Raw genomic sequence first — 10,516 nt, 5'->3', positions numbered from 1 at the left:
CAACTGAATCTGCATTTTAACCATAATAGAATTCTGAACTCAGCCTCCCAAACTCCTAGAATTTCCAAAGACTTTCCCTGTTTAGTAAAGGTCTATGCCTCTATTCTTCCTAGCAAAATGCGTAAACTCACACTTTCCTACACTGTATTCTTTCTGCCACTTCTTTGCCCACTCCCCTAGCTTGTCCAAGTCCTTCTACAGCCTCGCTGCTTCCTTAAGACTGCCTATCCCTCCAGCTATCTTGGTTTGAACTACAAACCCAGCAACAATACTGTCAGTTCCTGTGTCCAGATTGGTAATGTATAACTTAAATAGTGTGGTCCTAACACTAACCCCTGTGTGACTCAACTTGTCGCTGGATGCCATTCTGAAAAAGACCCCTTTATCCCAACTCTCTGCCTTCTGCCAGACAGCCCATGCTCCATCCATGCCAGCACCTTACCCTAACACCATGGGCTCTTATCTTATTTCGTAGCCTACCTTGTCTAAGGCCCTCTGGAAATCCAGGTAGATCACAACCGCTGGCTCTGCTTTGTGGAACTTGCTCGTTACTTCTTCAAAGAATGTCTCACTCCACTTCTTCAGTTCTCTGTCCAAAGACAAATCCATCCCAGCACAGACTAGGCAAGGTACCAGGTTCTGAAGCTACCCTAGCTGAAGTGGGGTCAAATCCTGTGCTGCTTTTCACCAATCAGATCCAAAGGCAGGCACAACGCGCTGAATGGCTTAATTCTAAACTCTAACAATTCTGTGATCCTGTGTTTGGAATGAACAGCATAGGAGGTCAGAATCTCATTTCACGGTCAAATCAGTTGCTAAGATCATGATAAAACAAAGAACCACAGATGCTGAAATCTGAAACTAAAACAGAAATACATGGAGAAACTCAGCAGGTCTGGCAGCATCTAGGGAAAGAAAGCAGAGTGACCCTTCTTCAGAACAGATTGTAGCTAGGAAAAGGTGTTTATTATCTGTGGAAGATAAGTAAACGGATAGGTGGAGATGGAGCCTAGACAGACAGAAAGGCAGGCGGAGAAGGAGATGGATGATGGGGAGCCATGGAAGGGGGCAAGCTGTCAATATGGACCATTAGTGGGTGAAAATGGCTTGGCTGTGATGAGAGCAGCCTGTGTTATGACAGGGCCTGGGTTGTGGGGGTGGGTATAGGATGTAGAAGAACATGTTCAGGTTCTAAAACTATTGGACTCGATATTGAGTCCTGAAGATTGCAGAGTTCCCAAATGGAAAATGAGATGCTGTTCTTCCAGCTTGTGCTGAACTTCACTGGATCAGTGCAGCAAGCCTGACACACACATGTTGGCATGGAGATACAGTGGTGTATTGAAGAAGCAAATAATTAGCACTTCAGCATCATTTTTACGAACAGAATAAAGGTGTTCTTCAAAACTAATTTTCTGACTGGATCCTTAGCTGTCAAGGCATGTTGTTTTATCAGCTAGCATCAGCAAAATGCTTGCTCCAGTATTTCTCACCAAATCTTTTTGTTTGCTTCCTGGGGTAAAAATACCCTCCTTTGAAATTAGATATTCAAAAACCCAAGTTGTCTGATTCTCTTGGCAATCTTTACCGAAGAACCTGTTTGACTTTCCTGAGGAACCTTCCTGACCAGTTCCACCTGTACCACAGCTGCGGTTTTTAACACTCATTTCCTTTACTGCTACACCCTTTGCCGAGTCTTCCTTGGGCATTCCTATAACTGTGATAGTTCTCCTACTTAACTCCCAGCAATTATCTCGAATATATCCAATCTTATTATAACACAAGAATTTTTTTTTGTATTACTTTTAGATTTTAACCTTCCTCCTTTATTATTTTGATGTCCTTGGGTGGAACCTTACAGGGGTTCAAATAACATGGCCTATGTCAAGATTTGTGGCAGAATTGGGCAAAAATTCAGATGAGGCCAATTTAGATGTTGGGTGCAATAACCTATTGATGGGAATTGGGTTTCTTGCTTTGGCATGGTATGTTGCTAATTAAGGGAGGTTATAAATGCCTTAATACTATCCCAATGCATCTCTTTAATATTTGCTTTCCTATCTCACCAAAAGTACTGAAAAGGTTAGATGTCTGGAATTCTTGACAGAGAAATTAGAGTGGGTATCTTGTGACTTCAACTCTCTGGCTGTGAACAGCCTCCATGTTGCTCAGCACTGTGGTCACAACCAAGATTAGCTATGCATACCTCTTGTCCATGAATGTTCCCATTTGGCATTTGGCATTTGCCAACCCCTCATGACCAATCTGGCACCTCTCCAATCCAATTGCTGGTTGCTTAGGAGGCACATCTTATATTGCATGCAGCACCTGCAACTAGCAATGAAAAGGAACATCGAGGACACTATATGTACAGAAACAGGTACTTGCATCATGATTAGAGCAGGGCTGCATCTTGGGGCTGCTGACTTGTCCTCTTAGTAATTGCTTACTTGATGCCTTCCTGAATGCTTACAGCATTCATGCCTTGCTGCGCCTACTAACACAGTCACACAACCAGACAGTTTGTCTTGCTGGTCATCAGTCCTCAGGCTAGGGGGCAGACATTTTGCTATATTAAACTCTCACTAGTACCATGTGCTAGCAGCTTACGTGGCAAACACACTGCATGTGCTGCAAGCAAGTAGCCATGTCTCATGATCTGACACAGCAGTCCCCACCAACATGCATGGAGATGCTCACCAGAATAAGTTAAGAGCAACTTAATCAGAGATTGGCCATGGTCAGGAATCTGGATGGTGTCTTCTCCTGCAGGGGGTCCATGGCTCTCCAGTCCAAGGAGTGAGTGACCCTCAGTGGCTCCATAAGGGCTAATATTGGTGGAGAACAAGCATAGCCACCAATCTGGGTCGAGGTGCCTCTTAGTTGGGCTGTCCAGTTAGGTCATCAAGGAGATGGACCACACTCAGTCCGTCAAGTCCTTTCACATAAACTTAAGGGAAGAAGGTCAGGGGGTGGGGCAGTGGAGAAATTTCTGGGGAAGACTTGAAAAACTGTTCTTCATATTTGGGGGCTGCAGGCTAGTGGGGGAAGAGGGAAGTGATAAATGTGAAAGGGGCGACTGTATCTGCAAAGGGTTATATGGTAAAGTATGCATGGGTCATACAGGAGGCGGGATTTGTCCACAGGTAGGAGATCTCTGGTCTCAAATTGGGATGGGTGGGAGTTTTATGACTACATCTGGCATGGTCATCTCATATGTCAGGGGTCAGGAGCTAAGATGGCTGGTGCAGGCTCGTGTAGCTGGGTTAACTGGGGACTTGGAGAGGTGCGAAATCTATGGGGTTCACAGGAAGGGCTACCAAAAAGGAATCTGCTAGCTGTTCCTCAACAGCATGGCAGCAAACTGATGGCAACCTTGGACCAGGCTGCCATGGTGTGGTGGTGTGACCTCCTCTGGCAGTACTCTACGATGTACCATCCCCTACCCAAACATGTCCAGATCCCTATCGGACAATTACGAAGCTACGTCCCTCTTCTCTGTCAACTGCAGAAACATTCTTGACTAAGCAGGGCAGCCTCAGAGTGGCAGACCTTGTCTGGGTGAACAGTAGCCTTTTGAATATGGTGCAGCAGCTAGGGATGCTGGTCTCTTGCCAGATCTTCAGTGAATGTGGAACTGTTTTGCTGAGATGATGATAGCATTGGGCATGATGATGCCTTGGGGTGGGGAAGCTGGTTAATTAGGTATGTCTGATAAGATACAACAATAAATCTCACTGGGGCCTCACAAGAATTCATCAAAAAAACTTGATGCAACTTGTACTTATTCAAGAAAAGGACTGGATCAGCAGCTTTTGATTGTTTCCTGAAATGTATATAATTTTCAGCCTCAGATATTTTTCAAGTTTCTTTCTTGATTCTCATATGACCCTTTCTTCCCATGTGACTCCGTGTGTGAGATATCATAGGTAACTGCTAGAACTGCCAATTTTTGCATCTTTGACTTTTGACTCTCATTGACATAAGGACTGAGGTTTGCAGGAATACTATTTCAGAATTCACCCATAGTCAGGATTACATCACATTCTTAAAATTTTTCTCCAACTTCATTGATCAAAACCAGTGATTCCACAGATAATTCCTTTTCTGTAGCGAAGTCTACAAATATCAGAAACAAGCTCAAATGTTCCCATTTAACAGCTTGATGTTCTGCACTTAGTTATTCGCACAAAATGGTGTAAACATTCATAGGTGCTGCTATCAGGAAACTGACACTGAGTTAAAATGCTCAGACAGCTGGTACAGACGTAATGGCCTCCAATACTGTAATATGTCTATTAATTTTCAATTTTGTAATATTGAGGTCCTAGCAGCTTTTAGCCACTTCACCTTTACAGATATTATTTAAATATCAATGAATTACATTCTCTATACCCTTAGGAACTAAACACAGATTTCTAGTTCACTCAAATTCTCATTGGAAACAGAATCATCCTCTTTTACCACTTCTTGTTAGTTTGCTTTCTCTGGCCAAGTCATGGTGTCTGAGTTCTCTCTCTCTCTCTGGAGTTCAAGCTTTTTAAATCCCTGATAACAAAGAGTGCGGCTGGATGAACACAGCAGGCCAAGCAGCATCTTAGGAGCGCAAAAGCTGATGTTTTGAGCCTAGACCCTCCCCCTCTCTTTTTCTTCCTTCACACTTTTCATTTCAAGCTTTCTTCTTCTTCCCAGGTGTCTTCCAATTTGTCTTTGTTTCTCATTTTCTTTATCTTTGTTTTCCTTTATCCTTTCTTTATTTTTCTTTCTCTCTATTTAACTACAAGAAGGCACATGTTCAGTGTGAGGGGGGGAAAGTTCAGGGGAGAAGTTTTGGGGAAAGTTTTCCACTCAGAAGGTAATGGATGCTTGGAACACACTGCCAGTGGAGGTGGTAAAAGCAGGCATGTTAGCAATTTTTAAGGCGTATCAAATGAGGAGGCGATGGACTGTTAATCCAGAGACTCAGGTAATATCCTGTGGACTTAGGTTTGAATCCTGCTGCAGCAGATGGTTGAATTTGAATTCACTAAAAATTTGGAATTAATAGTCTAATTATGACCATGAATCCACTGCTGATTGTCAGGAAAAACCCATCTGCTTCACTAATGTCCTTTTAGGGAAGGAAACTGCCATCCTTGCCTGGTCTGGCCTACAGGTGACTCTAGAACTGCAGCAATATATTGACTCGTAACTGCCCTCTGGGCAACTAAGGGATGGGCAATAAGTGCTAGCCTAGCCAGCAACACCTCAGCCCGTGAATGAATAATGAAAAAATCTTAATAAACACATGAACATAAGGTGAACAGAGGGATAGGTATCACAAATGAGCAATAAGTAACGGGTCTAAATAAGATGTAGGAATTGGTGCAGTGTTAGTAGCCAGGTGACCTGTTCCTGTGCTGTATTGCATTTGTATTGTATTTTTCTTTTTAGATCAAGGTCTTTCATTGAAACTCAGCTGATTTTATTGATGACACAATAATTTCAAGTTTCCTTTTTAACCCCAAATGTTGGGCATTCACTTTAAACACTTCAATTGATTGATTAACTGATTTATTGTTAGTGAAGTGAAGCGAAGCACAACAAAAAGCTTTGTTTCAGTGGTTATAGGCAGATCATAGTAAGCAAGGATGTACAGATCAAAAAGACTTAGACAGAGGCATACAGGCTACGTTGCATTGGGCGTGCGCTAGGTGAGATCAGCATTGTTTGAGGCTAGAGTCTCCATTCTTCAGTCTGATAATGGCTGGAAGAAGCTGTTCTTGAACTTGCTGTGCATGTGTTCAGGCTTCTGTTTCTTCTGCCTGATGGAAGAAGTTGTAGGAGATCATTACCAGGGTGCAATGAGTTTTTGATGATGCTGGCCACCTTTCTGCAACAGCAGGCCATATAAATACAATGCATGGATAGAAAGTTGGTTTCCACGATGGTCTGGGCTGTGCACACCACCCTCTGTAGTTTCTTACACATCCTGAGAAGCGCAGTTGCTATACCAGGGCGTTACACACCCGGACAGTATGCTTTCAGTTGTGCGTCTGTAGACGTTGGTGAGGGACCTTTTTATAGATATGCCAAATTTCCTTAGCAGCCTGAGAAAGAGAGGTGTTGTTGTGCCTTCTTAACCATTGCATCTATGTGGCAAGACCAGAACAGATTGTCCATCTTGTGACTTCGAGGAACTTGATGCTCTCCACCTTTTCAACCTCCGTTCCATTGATGTAGATGGGGGCATGTTCTCCTGCTTTCTCTTTCTGAACTCCATGATCGATTCTTTAGTTTTGTTGACCTTGAGAAAGAGGTTGTTTTCATTGTGCCATGTCACCAAGCCCCCTCTTTCTGTATTTTGACTCATTGTTGTTAGATATCTGTATTTCTACAGTGGTGACATCAGCAAACTTGTAGGGGCATTCGTTTAGAATTTGGCAACACAGTCGTAGGTGTACAAGGAGTATGGAACGGGACTGAGCATACATCCCTTGGTGGGGGGAGGTATGCGGGGGATCCAGTGTTGAGTGTTATTGTGGAGGAGGTGCAGTTACCTATCCTCACTGATTGTGGCCTACGGGTCAGGAAGCTGAGGATCCAGTTGCAGAGGGCGGAGCCGTGATTAAGGTCACACAGTTTTGTGATCAGTCCGGAGGGGATAATGACGTTGAAGGTAGAGCAGTCATCGGTGAGCAGGAGTCTGATGTAGGTGTCTTTGTCCTGATGTTCCAGGAATGAGTACAGGGCTAAGGGTATGGCATCTTCTGTGAATCTGTTATGTCAGTAGGAAAATTGTAGGGGATCGAGTCAGGTGGGAGACTGGAGTTGATATGGGCCATGGCCAGCTTCTCGAAGCAATTCATTGGTCCGAGCCACTGGGCAGTAGTCCTTAAGGCATGCTGCATGTGTTTTCGTGGGCACGGAGATGATGGCGATCTTCTTGAAGCAGGTGGGGACTTTGTAGGAGGGAGACATTTGAAGACGTCAGTGAATACCTCCACCAGCTGGTCTGCGTAGGATTCGAGTGCTCTGCTGGGGACATTATCCGGGCCCATCGCTTTCTTTGGGTTGCCTCCCAGGAAGACTGATATGATGCGTGCAACAGTGACCAAGGGAAAGATGATTTATCTGGAACTGTTGGGGCAGGTGTCACTGTGCCACCGATATTTCATTCAAACTAAGCATAGAAAGCATTGAGAACATCAGGGAGGGTTATAGAGATAGTAGGAACTGCTGATGCTGGAGAAACTGAGACAACAGGTCAAAGAGGCAGGGATGAGGCTGATAGGTAGGAGGTGTGGGTGGGGGTTGAGGTGGAAGAAGCAGATAGGCAAGAGAAAAGATGGACAGGTCAGGGAGGCGGGAGGAGATGGGCTGGTTTTGGGATGAGGTCGGGTGTGCTCAGCTTCATTTTTAATTGTGTAATGTTGGTTAGAGCATGCCATAGACAGTGCAGGACTGTTTGGAAAGTCTGGGCCTCTACCTTGGTCTGGCATTGCCTCTTGGCGTCCCTGATGGCTTTGCGGAAGTCGTATCTGGATTTCCTGTGTTGTTGGTCTGGGTCACCCAACTTGAATGCTGCACATTTAGTCTTCAGCAAGGAGTTGATTCTCCGGTTCATCCAAGATTTATGGTTGGGAACACTCGGATTGACTTCTTTAGTCCACAGTCCTCCAGGTATTTGCTGATGAAGTCAGTGATGGTGGTGGCAAACTCACCTCAGTTTTCTACTGAGAACTTGAACACAATCCAGTCCACTGATTCCAAGCAGTCCCGGAGACAGTCTTCCACAGCTTCAGACCATCATTGTACTTCCTTTCATGAAGCTCCTTCCCGTTTCAGCTTCTGATTATAAGCTGGGAGGAACGCAATGCTGTAATCTGATTTTCTGAAGTGTGGGCAGGGGGTTTGGAGCAGTAGGCATTTTGAAGGTTGTGTAAGCAGTGATCCAGGATGTTTGGTCCCCTGGTGCAGCAAGAGATGTGCTGGAGGTACTTTGGCAGCACCCTCTTGAGGTTGACTTGGTTGAAGTCACTGGCCGCACTGAATAAGGCCTTGGGGACTTTTGTCCCTAGTATCTTTTGTGGCAGTGTAAATTATGTCAAGGGCATTCTTCACATCGACATGGGTCAGTGTGTCGATTGCTTATTCTTACGGTATTCTGCTTTTATTTCTATCTTCAATTTCTTCGATAACTTTCTCAATTTAGCCTTAGTCAAAGATTTTGAGTATTCCATTGTTACAGTTTGTACTTCCAGATAATAGCACTTGCAACAGTCAAGCTATTTTGAATGTCCTACCTATATCCAAAGATTTCATGTTCTTTTATTTTGTGCTTGGTATCTTCACAAACTCGTATGTTTAAGATACACAGATCGCTCTTAAATTCCATGAATTTGGATCCTGCAAAGGCCCCCACCGTAAGATCCCAGCTGATTGGAATACCGGACAAGTGAAATTACCGAGTGAGATCTGGCTTAATCAGCCAAATTTTGTCCTTCTTTTTCTTTACTATGGAAATCAGTAATTGAACATATTTTCTTAAGTATCTTTTGAACAACTTGATGTTTTATTATACAAAAGAAAAAGATGAACCATGTTATGCTGTATAAGAACTATTTGAAATGGTCTCATTACAAATATCAAAAAGAAAGATTCAACCCTTTTCATCAACAACCTTACAGACACCCAGACCTCAGTGAAGGATCTCCCCACTCCACTTTACAGTCGTATTTGCTGAATAGTCTGTTTCTTTTCAGTAAATTTCTGCATTCACTCAATTATGTTTTTTTTTCAGTTAATGTAATCTTGAGGCCCTTAAATTGTTACCTCAACTCTTATTGCTTAAAATTTGTTCCATAAACTCATGTCTTTAACAGCTTGAGCCTTTCTCCTTAACAACTGGGACTTCTGCCCATTCTTGCTCTGAATATTTTGTTAACCCTGCTGTTGCAGACCGTTTACCTTTGCATGAACACTGCCTGACTTCTTCTAGATTGTTGTAACTTTCTGTTTTACTGAGCTCCCGTCACAGGCAACAATGGTTTTTCTTTTGTCTCTTCTATCTTTTTATGTGAGTGCTCTGAACTGATCACCTCCAGCTGTCCAAGGCTGTAACCATCACTTAAAACAAAAATATAAACAAAGACAAAATTTCCTGGCACTAAAACTCTCAAAGTGAAACTAAAACCATGTTTTCACTCATCTAAACACATACAATACAGAAATACAAATCAATCTCAAAGCTATCTGTTATTCTTCTGGGCACTTTCTTGTTTTTCTGCGTCAGTTTTTAATCCTGTCTTTTGTATGTTTAGGTGGAGCTGGAGAATGATGACTTTGTACACTTTTCACTGCACTTGATTACACATCAATAAAATCTAAATCAAACAATATTACTATACTGTAAGCCACCTTCACAATTGTATGACATGGCTTTTGCATGCCACTCGTCAGCCTAAAACTTAATGTTGTCTGGGTCTGGCTTAATAAAGTCACAGATATCTTCAATATTTGATGAGCTAGAAATGTTGCTGAACATGTGCAATCATCTGTGAATGTCAACACTTCTGACCTTAAGATTGAAGGAATGTCATTTACATATGATGTAAACATGGTTGGGTATAGGAGATGACCCTGGGGAACTCATGCATTGATATTTGAGGACTGAGCTGATTGCTGTCCAACATCCACAGTCCCTTTCCTTTGTACTAAGTATGATTAGAATCCCTACAGTGTGGAAACAGGCCCTTCGGCCCAACAAGTCACACTGCCCCTTGAAGCATCCCACCCAGACCCATCCCCCATAACCCACACACCCCTGAACACTACATGCAATTTAGCATGGCCAATCCACTCTAGCCTGCACATCTTTGGACTGTGGGAGGAAACTGAAGCACCCAGAGGAAACCCGCGCAGACACGGGGAGAATGTGCAAACTCCACACAGACGGTTGCCCAAGGCTGGAAATGAACCTGGGTCCCTGGTGCTGTGAGGCTGCAGTGTTAACCACTGAGCCACCGTACTGCCCCCAAATCCCACTGTTTGCAGTTTTGTGAGTGCTCCTTGATGTCATACCCAGTCAAAAGCAGTTTTCATATAAAAAGTAGGCAGCCTCACCTCCTCTCAGAATTTCAGCCCTTTTGTCCATGTTCAGACTGAGGATGCTATGAGGTCACGAGTTGAGTGGGCCTGGCAGAACCTGAGTTGAGTGTCAGTGAGTAGGTCATGCTGTGTCAGTGCCATTTCACAGCACAGTTAATGATCCCTTTCAGCACTTGGCTGATGATTCAGAGTGGACTGATGGGGCAATGATTGGCTGTGTTGATTTGTCCTGAATTGTGTGGGTAGAGCATACCTGGGTTATTTTCCACATTGCTGGGTAGATGCCAGTGATGTAGCTGTGCTGAGCATTGCTTGGCTAGGGGTATTGTTACTTCTGAAGCAGAAATAATTGAAATTTATACAGTGTCAGAGGACGTGGATATATGTGATGCTTGCAGTTATTAAACTGCTGAGCCCCCACTTTCCC

Source organism: Stegostoma tigrinum, chromosome 3 (genome assembly GCF_030684315.1).
Source record: "Stegostoma tigrinum isolate sSteTig4 chromosome 3, sSteTig4.hap1, whole genome shotgun sequence".
Taxonomy (NCBI): domain Eukaryota; kingdom Metazoa; phylum Chordata; class Chondrichthyes; order Orectolobiformes; family Stegostomatidae; genus Stegostoma; species Stegostoma tigrinum.
Note: the sequence above shows the minus strand (reverse complement) of the source record.